We start from the raw sequence: 15058 nt of genomic DNA, 5'->3' as shown, positions 1-15058 counted from the left end.
TACAGTATGAATGAATCTTAAAAACATGTGAAATGAAAGAAGCCAGTTAAGAAAGACCACCTGTTATATTATTCCATTTAAATTAAGAATCCAGAATAGGCAAATCTGTAGAGACAGAAAGTAGGTTAGTGGTTGCTTCAGGCTGAGGAGGGGAGGTTGTGTAGGTGCTGATACCAAATGGATGTGGGGTTTCTTTTTGAACCGATGAAAATGTTCTAAAATTGACTGTGGTGAGCGTTGTATATATCTGTGAGTATACTGAAATCCATCAAATTATTTACCTTATGGGTGAATTGTGTAGTAAGTGAATGACATCTCAAGAAAGCAGTTTTAAAAAAAATATCGAGAGGGACTAATATCTAGAAGCACACACAAAACTCCTAAAAAATCAGCCAGAAAGAGGAAGTCATCCCAATGGAAACATGAGTGAAGAATCTCAAGGAACTTACAGACGGGGAAACCTAAGGGGCTCAAGGGCACGTGAAAAGGTGCCCACATGTAGTGGTTGTTAGAACAGTGCGAATTCTTCAACAATGAGATATAATTTTATACCCATCTCTGGCAGAAATGAGAAAGCTGGATGACGCCAAGTGTTGGCAGAGATGTAGGGAAATATGCTTGAGGGAGGGAATGCGATGATAGTCATTCTGGAGTGCCATCCCCAGGACGTGGGCACAAGGTAGTTGCATCACAGGGTAGAAACAGCCTCGGGAGCAGGTACCACCGCAGGGCTCACTCCTGGAGGATGAAGGATGGGGAGGCTACCACTTACTTTTGTGCAGGCGGGGACGGAGGGCGTACAAGGGCACATTTCACTTTTTTATTTGAAGGAGTACAAAAAGTGTTCACAGAAAGATAAAAATGTTACAGGGTAGCACAGACTAAGTGCTGCAGGAGTTGTGCCCGACTGGGATTCCTGCAGGATTCAGAAGGAGCTGGCCCTCAGGACTGCCAGCTTCTCAAGGCCTGGGGCTCTGTTTAGATTCCCCTGTGTTAGACACCCAGGGCTGCTGTAACAAAGTGCCACACACTGTGCGGTTTAAAGCAACAGAAGTTTATTCTTGCACAGTTCTGGAGGCTGGAAGGCTGAAATCAAGGTGCTGGCAGGGCCACTCTCCCTCTGAAACCTCTAGGGGAGGGCCCTTGCTTGCCTCTTCCAGCTTCAGGTGTTGCCCGCAATCCTTGGTGTCCCTGGGTTCCTTGGCTTGTAGACGCATCTCTCCAGTCCCTGCCCCCGTGGACATTCTCCCCTCCCCACCCCCACCCCCACCCCCCCGTGTGTATGTCTCTCCTCTTCTTACAGGGATACTTAGTCATTGGATTAAGGGCCCACCTTACTCCAGTATAATTTCTTTTATCTAATTAAATCTGCAATGACCTTATTTCTAAATAAGGGCGCATTCTGAGGTTCCAGGAAGGACAAGAATTTGGGGGGACACTATCCAACCCAGCACACCCTCTTCACATCCCCCACTACCCCCTGCCCTAGCAGATGTATGGCTCAGGGCAGGTGAGCACTCCGGGCTGCTCCACCCTGAGGGCTCCACAAAGCCGAGGCGAGTGTTGTCTTGGGATGTGCGAGGGACCGAGGAGGAGGGGCAGGTAGGAGCAGAGCTGCAGAGCTGAGATGGGTGGTGTATTCCTGGGACCCCGGCTGGGGTGTGAGTCCTGGGCAGAATCTGCTACTGTGCCGAGGAAGGCGGAGGTGGGGTGTCTGGGAGGAGGTGGTTAGAGCCATGAGCCCCTTGTGCCCGTCTGTGGAAAAGTGGGACGAAGAGGGGGACTTGAGGGAATGCCATGGAGACCGTGGAGAAAAACGTCTTTAAGAACCACCCCCAAGGAAAGAGAAAAGAATGGACCCAGCAGAAATGCCCGGTGACGCTATGGTTGTTCACGTAGGTCGAGGGCAGTGAGGTTTGGAATTTTGGAATTTTGGAATTTGGGCTCTGCTGCCTTGCTTCCTGCTCTGTTTTCCCAGCTCACCGCAGTCTCTGTCTGGCTGCTGGTCCCTCCTGTACATGACCTTGATTTCTCAGGTGTGGTTCCTCCCCTCTTGGTGTTAATGATTGGTGAGAGTTACAGATAACACTTGGGCAAAGATTGTGTCCTTGAAGTTCTGGGCTGCCTGCCTCCCTTAAAGGGGCAGAAATGATGGCCTTGGGGATGACCGTGTTGTAGGGGACAGATTATCCAGTCTTGGGGAGGGGCCGCGTGACAGGTGAGGATGGAGCCAGTGTCCGTGGTTAGTGGGCCAGAGGTCACAGCTCACAGCTTCCCCATTGCTAACTTTTTTTTTTTTTTAAAGGAATTCCTTTTTAATTTTTATTATTTATTTATTTATTTATTTATTTTTGGCTGTGTTGGGTCTTTGTTTCTGTGCAAGGGCTTTCTCTAGTTGTGGCAAGCAGGGGCCACTCTTCATCGCGGTGCGCGGGCCTCTCACTATCGCGGCCTCTCTTGTTGCGGAGCACAGGCTCCAGACGCGCAGGCTCAGTACTTGTGGCTCACGGGCCCAGTTGCTCCGCGGCATGTGGGATCTTCCCAGACCAGGGCTCGAACCTGTCTCCCCTGCATTGGCAGGCAGATTCTCAACCACTACGCCACCAGGGAAGCCCCTATTGCTAACTCTTGATATTTTGTTTCTGGAAAAGTCACAACACATCAGAGATAGTTTGCGATAATCTAGAGAGCGTGAGCGTTTCCATAGAAACAGGAGAAAGAAATAGTTCCGCAGGTGCTGTGACCACCAAAGTCACCTGATTAGCTCTCTAGGCTAATGAAGCCACCGTCATGGGTTGCATCCCTGATTAGGGAAGACTGGTTCACAAGGAGAAAATTCTACCGTTTTCATCAGGGGCCCTGGCACTACTGATATTTCGAGCCTGGTGACTCTTCGTCATGTGGCTGTCCTGTGCATTGTAGGGTGTTCAGGAGCACCCCTGGCCTTTACGCACTAGATGTCGGTAGCACCCACCCCCCTCCCGTTGTGACAGCTAAAAATGTCTTCTGACATTGACAAGTCTTTCCTGAGGGGCAAAATTGCCCTCCTGTTGAGAACCACTGGTCTATATTTAAACCCTCATGATTTGTACCTGGAAATTATTATTATTGCTATTGCTATTATACAATAGCATCCAAACTCCCTGACTCTCCACTGGAGTCTCTCCCATCTGTCCTTCACGCTTTTGCAAGAATAAATCTGACCACGGGCCTTCCCCGCTTTGGTGGGGTACTGTTGCCTATTGGATAACACTCATACTATTGAGCTGGCATTAAACACCCTTTCCAGCCCAGCCCTGATCTTCCTTTCACTCTTGGAATATCCCTTTCCCTCTAATTTGCCATCACCTGGCCCCGTGCTCCAGCCATTCCCAACCAGGTCAGGCCCACTGGGCATCCTGGCCTTGGTCCACATCGTTCCGTTGTCTGAAAGGTCTCTCTCACTCTTCTTGTTCACTCACCGAGCTCCTTCCTTCAAGGCTCAATGCCAAGGCCCCTCTTTCAACCCCTCTTCCATTCCCCCATGGCCTTCCTTCACTGCTCGTAACTCTCTGTTCACAGGTCTGTCTCTTCTTATCTGCTTCCTTGAGGTCAGGGACTGTGTCTTAATTTCTTCAAATATACAGAGACCAACACAGGGCCTGGCATACGGCAGGGACTCGAGTTTTGTTTTCAGAGTGCATGAATGAACAGATCATGTGGACAAGGGGCACAGAAGAGATGTTAGAACCCAGAGGTTAGAAAAGTCTTGATGGATTGCTGTGTGGCATTCTAAGGAAAAGACATGCTCCATGGTGAAGTTTCGACTAGATTACGCTTCTAGCTTTATTGAGATATAATTGACCTACAACAGTGGGTAAGTTTAAGGCATAGTATGTGTTGATTTGATACACTTACATATTGCAATATGACAACTGACCAGCTGCAGTGTCAGCTAATGCCTCCATCATGTCACATAATTACCATTTCTCTTTCCTGGTGAGAACATTTAAGATCTACTCTCTTACCAACCTTCACGTATACAACACAGTATCAATAATCACCATGCTCTGCATTAGATGCCCAGAACTTATTCATTTTCTAACTGGAGGTTTGTATTCTTTGACCAACATCTCCTCATTTCCCTCATGCCCCAGCCCCTGATAGCCACCACTCTACTCTATATTTCTACAAGTTGGGCTTTTTTTTTAGATTCTACATAAAGGTGGGATCGTATAGTATTTGTCTTTCTCTGTCAGACTTATTTCACTCAGCATAATGCCCTCAAGGTCCACCCATGTTGTCACGAATGGCAGGATTTCCTTCTTTCTCATGGCTGAATAATATTCCAGTGTATAAACATACACCACATCTTCTGTAGCCATTCATCTGTCAGTGGACCCCTAGGTTGTTTCCATACCTTGGCTATTGTGAAAAATGCTGCAGTGAACCTGGGAGTGCACATCCTGTTTTAATTTCCTTTGAAAATATACTCAGAAGTGGGATTGCTGGGTCGTATGGTGGTTCTATTTTTAATTTTTTGAGGAAACTCCATACCGTTCTCCATAGTGGCTGCACCAACTTACATCCCCACCCACAGTGTAGGAGGGTTCCCTTCTCTCCACACCCTCCCTAACCCTTCTTACCACTTGTCTTTTTGATGACGGCCATTCTTAGAGGTGTGAGGTGATACCTCATTTTGGCTTTGATTTGCATTTCCCTGATGATTAGTTTTGCTGAGCACCTTTTCATGCACCTGTTGGTCATCTGTATGTCTTCTTTGGAAAAAATGCCTATTCAGTTTCTCTGCCCATTTTTTAGTTAGAGTGTTAGTTTTGTTGTTGTTGTTATTGAGTTGTATGAGTTCTTTTTTTTAAAGTTTATTTATTTATTTTTGGCTGCGTTGGGTCTTCGTTGCTGCACGCGGGCTTTCTCTAGTTGCGGCGAGCGGGGGCTACTCTTCGTTGAGGTGTACGGGCTTCTCATTGCAGTGGCTTCTCCTGTTGAGGAGCACGGGCTCTAAGCGTGCAGGCTTCAGGAGTTGTGGCATGCGGGCTCAGTAGTTGTGGCTCATGGGCTTAGTTGCTCCGCGGCATGTGGGATCTTCCCAGACCAGGGCTCGAACCCATGTCCCCTGCATTGGCAGGTGGATTCTTAACCACTGCGCCACCAGGGAAGCCTGTATGAGTTCTTTATATATTTTGGATGTTGACCCCTTCTCAGATATATGATTTGCAGATATTTTCTCCCATTCTGTAAGTTACCTTTTCATCTTGTTGATTATTTCTTTTGCTGAGCAGAAACATTTTCCTTTGATATAGTCCCTCAACCAGGTTACTATTAATATGGCCACATGGATGGGGTCTGGGGTGGGCCCCTTGGGGCAAGGACAGCGGAGGATGGTGTGAGTCAGCTCGGGCTTCGAGGGCGTGCAACCTGTGGGGTCTCCCAGGCTCCACACTAAGCAGGGCCCTGCCCTCAGTTTAATGCTCTACTATTGCTGTCTTGAAGTTCTTAACTTTTGAAAAAGGGGTCCCACGTTTTCATTTTATACTGGGCTCTGCAGTTTATGTACCTGCTGCTGGCTTTATAAGGACAAGATTTAGACCTGCCTTTAGAAGGCCAAGGAAGGGCAGGTCACGGGGACGGGGTGGACGGCAATCAGGCTAGCCCACTGAAGGTAGATGAACAGGGTTGACAAGATAAAGGGGTGAGGCTGAATGGCAGAGGGATCCAGGTCAGGGGTCAGGAAAAGAAGCTCCAGGAAGATGGGTGACAGCAGCAAATATGTAACATCAAGTGGGGCCAAAGTCTCAGATGCCTAATTCTGGGCGTAACCCTTGCCGACTCCTATTTCTTACTCTTAAGGATGTTCTTTTGCCCCATTCTTCTTATACAACTCCCTGTTTGCTGGAGTGCTGGACAAAGGCTTATTTCCCTCAAAGCAAATGCCCACTTTCAATGTTACAGCCCCTGGGTCTGGAGGCAGGTTGGGGACTGAGGGAGCATGATTGAAGAGGCTTCTCTGAGCCAGCTGACGTTTGCTCTAGAAGAAAGGCAGTGGCCACAGGAAGCCCAGGGCTGTTTGAAAACCCACATTCCAGTCTGCAGCCTGCAGGAGCCCTTGACAGGCTCCATGGCCACTGAAGTTGCGGCCCGGGCATTTCTTCTCCTCTCCTTCTCCGCCTTCCTGCTGAAAGCTGTAGGATTTTATAAACAGCAAGAAAAAGAAAACATCTATTATCATACATTATCCACATCAGTGGAGGGGTGAATGAGGCCCAGGCATGTAGCTCAGGTTTTTTATTTTTTATTTTTTTATTATTAATTTTTTTTATTGGAGTATAGTCGCTCTACAATGTTGTGTTAGTTTCTCGCTGTACAACAAATTGAATCAGTGATACGTATACATATATCCACTCTTTTTTAGATTTCCTTCCCATTTAGGTCACCCCAGAGCACTGAGTAGAGTTCCCTCTACTCAATGCAGAGAACCTACTGTGTTATACAGTAGATTCTCGTTAGTTATCTATTTCATACATAATAGTGTATATGTGTCAATCCCAATCTCCCAATTCAACCCTCCCCCCCTTCTCCCCTTGGTGACCATAAGTTTGGTCTCTACATCAATGACTCTTTTTCTGCTTTGCAAGTAAGTGCATCTCTACCATTTTTCTAGATTCCACATACAAGCAATATTATACGGTATTTGTTTTTCTCTTTCTGACTTACTTCACTCTGTACGACAATATCTAGGTCCATCCGCGTCTCTGCAAATGGCACTAGTTTGTTCCCTTTCATGGCTGAGTAGTATTGCAGCTCAGATTAACAGAGAGAGTATCAAGCTCTCAGGGTGGGGTTGGAGTTGGGCCCTGAGGGTACAGGGTGAGACGGACTTCGCCAGCCCTGGCTCTGAGGGAGCCACAACCCAACTCCCCGGGCCAGGTTCATCCTTGTCATGCCTTTGATTTGTTCCCCGCTAGGACTCGGTAGAGCCTTGTCTTACAGATTTCGAGGGTTAGGCTGGGCGTGCTTGTTAAAGGGAGGTGCAGGCAGGGGACCCAGAGGAGGTGACACTCAGGGGGTAAACTGAGGCCACCGGCCAGCTTGTCCCTTCAGTGAGGAGGGTCCCTTCCACATTAGCGTGAGAGGTTCTGGGTTTCACTGAGGAGTGAATACCCCCCACCGCGCCCATCACTCACGCAGGCCCAGGCGCCACTGTGCCAGGGACGCTGTGCATGGCCTCGAGGAACCCTAGAGGTGGCCCTGCAAACAGGCATCATCCCTGAGGCTGCACTGCTGGTCAGTGGCAGAACCGGGATTTGCACCTGGGTCTCTCTGGCCCCCAAACCTGCAGCCATCCCTGTTCCCTGCGACAAGGTGGTATTCAGTCCTGTAAGGGGCAGGGGAGCACCTTCCTTACAAGAGGCATCTGCTGAACCCCCTTCATCTGGTAGGCAACCCTTCCATGTCTCTTTCAGGAAAGGAACTTTTGTGTCTATGCCAGGATGGGTGTGTGGGAAAAAAAGACCTACTGCTAGTAAGCAGATACCTTTGCTCACACCTACTTAAAGAAAATCTTCAAACAAATATTATATCTAGAGGATATCTTTTACCACCTCAATGGCATTATAACTTAACCTAGAAGGTAGGGCGTAAGCTGGAAAAATTTGCTTTTTTCGGTAAAGATCTTTGCACCTAAACAGGTGCTTAATCTCTGATTTTAAGCTATCGGAATCTGTCCAGGATAAACCCAGATTCCATGCACTGGAGGCTTCCTCTGACAGCTCTGGGTCCCATCTGGATGAGGAAGGGACCCTCTCCAGTGGGGGCTGCATGGGGCACCAGAAGGATGGCTTGGTGGTTCCACACATGACAAGGCTCCTCACGGGAGCAGGAGCGAGCTGGTCCCCCCCCCCCCCCCCCCCCCAGGGATGGCGCCGACTTCATGCATGAGCAGAGTGGCCTCTGCCCTGCGTGGGCGGTCAGGCCCGTTAGCAGGCTGCCTTCGCTTTGGACACAATCCAAGGCTTCTCTAGAACTGTAGGAGCCAATGAACCTGTGTTTTTCATAGGCTCCAGGACTATGGGGATTTGTGAGCACCCAGGGTAGAAAAAGCTTCTCAGCCGTGGGGCTCTGACACTTGCTCAAAGAAGCAAGGTCTGGGCTATTCTACCTCAAAGGGGGCAAAAAAGAACTGAAAACAAATATGGAACTCTAGTGAATGATATGTGTGCTGAAGTATTGAAGGGGACGGGTACAGATGTCTGCAACTTACCTTAAAATGCATACAAAACAAAGTGCAAAAAGGGATGGACGATATAGCAAATATAGCAAAATATTAATCGTAGAGTCTGAGTAATGGATACATGTAAATTTTCCCGCCAACTTTTCTGTGTGTTTGAAAATTTTCATAGTAAGATGCTGGGGGAAAGGCAGAGGCTCCCTTGGTGGTGTTTCGGAGTGGGCAGCTGCTCTGCACAGCGATGTTGTCTGTATTGCTGAGGGAGCTGTTGGAACAGCCAGTAAAAATGCCAGAGAGGTGGCAAGGGCCGGATGTGCAGGGAATGTGGACTTTATCTCGGAGACAATGAGGAGCCAATGAAATGTTTTAAACGGGGAAAACAGACCTGTTTTTGCATTTTCACCTCTCACTGTGCAAGTCACATCCCCAGACTGAATCTTCTGAACGGCTGGTTACTTGATTTGAAATGCAAATCATTTGGAATGGAGTTAGGAGATAATTCTGCTTTAGTCAAAGCATTACTTCCCTCGGTTTTCTTTCTCATTAGTGGGTATGGGGGCAAAGTCCCAGGCTCTTTCAGGAACACATACAAATTGGAAAACTCAGAGCCTGCAGGCATAGGGCAGTTAATTTTAGTGTTATCTTTAAGACCTACCAGTCCTTGGAGGTAAACAACATGAAGAAAAAAATATAAAACTCTAGTATAGGGCTTCCCTGGTGGCGCAGTGGTTGAGAATCTGCCTGCTAATGCAGGGGGCATGGGTTCGAGCCCTGGTCTGGGAGGATCCCACATGCCGCGGAGCAACTAGGCCCGTGAGCCACAACTACTGAGCCTGCGCGTCTGGAGCCTGTGCTCCACAACAGGAGAGGCCACGATAGTGAGAGGCCTGCGCACCGCGATGAAGAGTGGCCCCCTGCTTGCCGCAACTAGAGAAAGCCCTAGCACAGAAACGAAGACCCAACATAGCAATCAATCAATCAATCAATAAATAAATCTTTAAAAAAACAAAAAAAACAAAAAAAAAACCTCTAGTATAGATTGAGCAACTGAGGAGCTCATTCAGTGAAATGATTAACGAAAAGCCCAGGATCAGGGGTCAGACTCTCTGGATTCAACTATCCGTGATGACATTTCCTAGCAGTGTGGCCTTCGGCAAGTTACTTAACTTCTCTGAGCCTTAGTTTCCTGTTTGTAAAATGAGGATACCACTAGTCAGTGCCTCACAGGGTTGCTGTGAGGATTATAATAAATGAGGTAAAGGCATTCAATCACCATAAAATACTTGGCTTAGTGCCTGGCATGCAACCAGTGCTGAAGAAATGTTCAGCAAATAATTATTGCTCACTGGTCTACTTCTCTACATGCAGTTTATCTGTACTCATGGCTTATGCCGTTCCACCAATGTCTTTAAAATGATTATGAAGTGCCTATCTTTAGTTCATACTATTTGGAGCTTCAGACCTATAGCTCCCTTATCATGGGAATGCCCCTTCCTTCCACCCGAATGCTCCAGCTGGGCATCTGACAGGCCTGCCAAACCTGGACTTCTTGGCCTCCCAGCCCCTCCAGCACACCAGCCAGTTCTGTGCCCAAGCAGCTCCCTCATCTATTGCCTGCTCTCCACTCCTCCTGCTATTGATGCCAAGACCTTGGCCTCTGTGCACCGGGGCTGAATCGAATCTTGGAGACAGAGTTTTGGGTGAAGTAGAAAACAATAGCTTTACTCGTCTGCCAGGCAAAGGGGAACACAGAGGGTTCCTGCCCCTCAAAACTGTGTGTCCCAACCCAGGAGGATTTGGTGAGGAGTTTTATAGCAATAGTTCAAGGATGGGGTTGCTGATAGGGGTAGGGTGTGTGCAAGGCCTGCACTCCTTTCATCTGGTCTCAGGTAATCTCTTGATGAGCTTCCTGGTTCCTTTAATCTGGCATGGTTCTTAGAACAAGCTGAGACTTGTAGGACAGAGCCACCTGACAAGAGCTGTGGCCCTTGGTAGGACGCTGCCATGCCAAACTGGGGTCTGGCACAGAGGAAGCCAGGGGACCAGATACTTTGATCACCTTCACCTGCCAGGGCCACCTATAGGCTGAACCCAACCCGCACTATGGCACAAGGGAGCCTACCAATGTGGTCCATGGAGGCCAGGCTGCCAGGCGAGCAGGGTGGAGAGAACACCTGGAGGGGCAAGAAGAACATCAGCACTCTTAGGAATCCTGGTTTCTTGTCCACTGAGCAGGTCTAGGTCTGTGACTCTGAGCGCGGAGGAAGGAAAGTGCTCACATCCGTAAGAACATCACCTCCTTTCTTCTGGTTTCATCTTTTTCAACCAGAAAAGCCATACTGGCAACCAAGGAAGTCCAGACCCACTCCTGGGCCTGGCACGGCAAAGTCACTGGGGCCACGAGAGACACCTGATATCCACTCTCTCCTGGCTGTTCTCAGCTTATGCCACAGAGGCCTTTCCATGGTGAGCCCTGGTTCTCTTCTGAAACCATCGGAAAGCTGGGACCAGTTTCTGTCACTCACAGTGGTCAGGAGTGAGTATATCTTTTGCAAACTCAAGGGTAAACTTTAAATATCTCTCTCTTATTTTTATCTTCAGGTTTGGCCACATGCTCTGTTAGGAAGAAGGCTCGTAAATCACGTCTCTAGGGCAGAACCTAATTGGTTTCTGTGTCTTCTATTCTGAGCATCCAAATTCAGCCCATGTGCCTTCAGGCAGAAAACTTCATGCCCAGAATCATGGGCAAGCCTAATCTAAAGAATTTGGAGTCCCAAAGGAATTCTGTGCCACCTGCCATCCTGCAGTTTTCATTCCCAGGGGAATGGTGTGATGGAAAAGTCTCACTCTATTCCGAACAGGCAAAGGGAACCGGTATTGCCCGAGGACTTAGACTGAGCTGGGTAAAAAAAAAAAATTTTTCTTGCGATGGAAACTCTTAAGATTTACTTTCTTAGTGACTTTCAAATTTGCAATACAATATTATTGACTATAGTTCTCATTCTGTACATCGCATGACTTTTTTTTTTTTTTTTAATAACTGGAAGTTTGTACCTCTTGATCCCCTTCACCCATTTCATCCACCCTCAACCCCCTTCCCCTCTGCCAACAACCCATCTGTTCTTTGTACCGATGAGTTTTGTCTGTTCGGTTGTTTTTTAGTGAAATCATAAAATATGGCTTTCTCCATCTGACTTACTTCACTTAGCACAATGTTCTCGAGGGCCATCTATGTTGTCACAAATGGCAAGATTTCATTTTCTCTTAGGGTTTAGTAGTTTTCCACTCTCTCTCTCTCTGTATCTCACATCTTCTTTATCCGTTCATCTGTGATGGACGCTTAGGTTGTTTCCATATCTTGGCTATTGTAAATAGTGCTTCAATGAACATAGGGGTGCAGATATCTTTTCGAATCAGTGTTTTCATTTTCTTCGGGTAAATACCCAGAAGTGGAATCCTCACGTAAGAACTCTGGGGTGTGCAAACGGACCTGAGCCAGTCCTGACTTCAGTGTTCACAGTCTAGTTGGGGAGATAAGGGAGCTACGTGCACACATGTATATGTCACTTGTATATACAGCAACAGTGTATATACAAGTGATGGGGGTTTCCTGGTGGAGGAAAGGTCACCTATTTGAGAAAGGGTGTAGAAATAGATGGAGGCAAGTCTCTCTGAGGAGGTGGGGTCAGCACGACGGCACGTGCAAGTTGGGCTGCACTGGGCGGGGGAGGGGCCTGTCTGAGTTTATCTTCCTGCCAGCAGTGTATGAGCGTTCCCATTGCCCCGCATCCTCACCAACATTTAATATTGTCAGACTTTTAAATTTTTGCCAAATATGATGGATTAGCTCATGGTATGTTATTGTGGCTTTTTTTTTTTTTAAAGCTATTTTAATTAATTAATTAATTATTTATTTATTTACGGCTGTGTTGGGTCTTCGTTTCTGCGCGAGGGCTTCCTCCAGTTGCGGCAAGCAGGGGCCACTCTTCGTCGCGGTGCGCGGGCCTCTCACTATCGCGGCCTCTCTTGTTGCGGAGCACAGGCTCCAGACGCGCAGGCTCAGTAGCTGTGGCCCACAGGCCTAGTCGCTCCGCGGCACGTGGGATCCTCCCAGACCAGGGCTCGAACCCGTGTCCCCTGCATTGGCAGGCAGACTCTCAACCACTGCGCCACCAGGGAAGCCCCATTGTGGCTTTAATTTACCTTTATCCAAATATTGATGAGGTTGAGCACATTTCCTATACTGACTGGCCATTTGGATTTCCTCTTATGTGGAGTGTCTGTGCAAATCTTCGGTCAATGTTTCTGTCGGATTGTCTGCCTTAATGATTTGTAGGAATTCTTTATGTTACTTTGAATCACATGAAGTTGCTGGTATTTGACCATTCTGACCTACAAAAAATGGCAGTTTCATATGGTTCAACTTGATACACACTGGATACTTGTCCTATGTTAATTACATGTGCTGCTAAGTATTTTATCATGTTATATGACTTATCTTTTCTTTTTCTTTATTTTTTTGAGGGTCAGAAGTCTCTAATTTTAATGCAGTTAAATGTATCAGTCTTTTCTTTTATGGCTGGTGCTTTTGGTGTCCTGTTTAAGAAATCCTTCTTGTCTTTTGTGCTGAAGGTGACCAGACGGTGCTGGAGGCTTGGGGCTGTGCTCTCAGGGCATCTTCTTTGGGCCCTGGGTCACACTGCTTCCGCTGTGGGGCAGGCAGATTCCTCTGGGACCCCAGGCTTGGCTGGATAGGGGAGGGAGAGGCCACTTCCGGGGTCCTTCTTACCATGGAGCCCAAGCTTCCAAGAAGAGATTTTTCGTGGACCGTGTCCCCACCATTCTTGTGAGTGTGGAAGGTCTTCCCAGTGGATGGGCAGTGGGCCAGGGTTGGGGCAGGACCGAGCTAACACCTGTGTGGATGCTGAGGCAGGGTGGGCTGTGACAGGGGCTGACTCCAGCTCAGAACTGGGATATCTGGTTCCTGAATCGTGGGTCCCTGGAGCAGATGATGTGGGACGGGGAGAAAACTGGAGGCGCTGGAGCAGTAGGAAACCTCCCATCTGCCCTCTAATTCTGGATTTGGGGGGATGTAATGGCACGATTCTAATCAACTGCCTCAAGCAGAGCAGGTGGCAGGGGGAACGCCTGCTGGGGGACGGGGAAGATGTTGTGACTTCTTGGCCCTTACTCCTCAAGGTCACCTGGGTTAGGCAAGGCAGAGGATTGCCCCACTGTTCACAGTTCCCTTCCCAGCACCCACAGTGCCTGCCACATGGGAGGCATTAGTACATATTTGTTCAGTAATGCATTGACAGTTTTCAAAGTACTGTGTAAGAAAATTAATTTTTTCTCTTCTAGTTTCTCCTGAAGAACACTTTTTGTAGCCACTAGGTGGCGGAGTTAATTACATCAAGCTGGCTTGTGGGGGGAACTCAGTTAGGGAAGCAGGCGTTTGAATTTAAATTCAATCTTGTTTTAATTCTGTTTTGGAACCTGTTAATCACTAAGTTTAAAAAACATATTGTCATAAGAAATATTTGCAGGGTAAATCTGAGATAAAGACCGTGGTGGATTACTTTCTTTCTCAAGCTAAAGATGGTATGAATTTCTCTTCTACAGTGTTTCCAAATTCAGTCCTTTTTACGGCTGGACTAGATGTAAATTCTTTCCGTTCTTTATTCAGATAAATGAATGTCAACTCAGTTTGCCCTTCTGCTCAGAAGTGGTCTTTTACTGTCAGAATGTGGCAACCTCCTTTGTTTATTGCATCTGGCAGGTCTGAGTCTCTGGGACTGACCCCTTCCCAAGTCCCCCCCCAGAGCTCTTCCTCAGCTTCCGTCCCCGTTGGTTACTCTTCCTCCCTCCGAACAGCTTCAGAGAGTCCTGGATCTTCGGTTTTCTCTTCTGTAGGAAATCAGGTATCTTGCCAGCCCTGCCTTTTGTTTAAAAAATTTTTTTCAAAAACAATTTGTTTATTTGAAAATACAGGGCTTCCCTGGTGGTGCAGTGGTTAAGAATCTGCCTGCCAATGCAGGGGACATGGGTTCGAGCCCTGGTCTGGGAAGATCCCACATGCTGTGAAGCAACTAAGCCCGTGTGCCACAACTACTGAGCCCGTGCCACAACTACGGAAGCCCATGCTCTTAGAGCCTGTGCTCTGCAACAAGAGAAGCCAACGCAACGAGAAGCCTGTGCACCGCAACAAAGAGTAGCCCCCGCTCGCTGCAACTAGAGAAAGCCTGTGCACAGCAACAAAGACCCAATGCAGCAAAAAAAAAAAAAAAAAAAAAAAAAAATATATATATATATATATAAAATACAGCTACAATCACAGGCTTGCATCAAAGAGGCTCTTATTTTGAGGGGGAAAATGAATGTACACGTCTGGAAATGACTTGGAGGTGTTGAGATAGGGATGGACAAATAATCCCAAATTTATCTCCATATCATTATGAGTTATTATGATAGTAAAACTGACCTTCATTTTTCTGTGTACAGGTCTGTGAGTTTTAATACATGTATAGATTCCTGTAACCAGTACCATGATCGAGATAAAGAACGGACCATCACCCCCCAAACTCCCTTGTGCCAGCTCTGTTTTTAGTCACACTAAAATGTTGCTGTACAATATTGTGCTTACATTTAATGATTTAAAAAAACATGGTGCCACTTTCTCTGGCCATCACAGTTTCTGATGAGAAACCACAGTCATTGGATTACCCTTCTCTATAGGTAATGGGTCATTTTTGTTTGGCTATTTTCAAGACTTTGTCTTTAGTTTTTAGCAGTTTGATTATGATATATCTAGGCTTGTACGTCTTTGAGTTGGTT

This window comes from Eschrichtius robustus, chromosome 8, assembly GCF_028021215.1.
Source record: "Eschrichtius robustus isolate mEscRob2 chromosome 8, mEscRob2.pri, whole genome shotgun sequence".
NCBI lineage: Eukaryota > Metazoa > Chordata > Mammalia > Artiodactyla > Eschrichtiidae > Eschrichtius > Eschrichtius robustus.
This window is presented reverse-complemented; position numbering follows the sequence as displayed.